Source organism: Orycteropus afer, unplaced genomic scaffold, assembly GCF_000298275.1.
Source record: "Orycteropus afer afer isolate SDZICR_OR568_19922 unplaced genomic scaffold, OryAfe1.0 scaffold01077, whole genome shotgun sequence".
NCBI classification, from domain to species: domain Eukaryota; kingdom Metazoa; phylum Chordata; class Mammalia; order Tubulidentata; family Orycteropodidae; genus Orycteropus; species Orycteropus afer.
In genome coordinates, this window is record NW_006922664.1 from 274,894 (window position 1) to 275,315 (window position 422).

Here is a 422-nt window from a genome sequence, read left to right on the forward strand (position 1 = left end):
TCTTTGCACATTTCATTGTAGTAATTGGCTTTGTCTGCTTGAGCTGCTCTTTGAAATCTTCAGTTCAGCTCTTTTATCTTGTCATTTCTTCCATTTGCTTTATCTACTCTTCATTCACGGGCAAGATTCAGAGTCTCTTCTGACATCCATTTTGGTCTTTTCTTTTCTCATCTTTAATGACCTCTTGCTTTCTTCATGGATGATGTTCTTGATATGATCCCACAGTTCTTCTGGTTTTCAGTCATTGGTGTTCAACGCATCAAATCTATTCTTTAGGTGGTCCCTAAATTCAGGAAATATATATTCTAGATCATATTTTGGCTCTCTTGGACTTGTTTTAATTGTCTTTAACTTCAAGTTGAACTGGCATATGAGCAGTTGATGGTCTGTTCCACAAACAGCACTTGCCCTGGTTTTGGCTG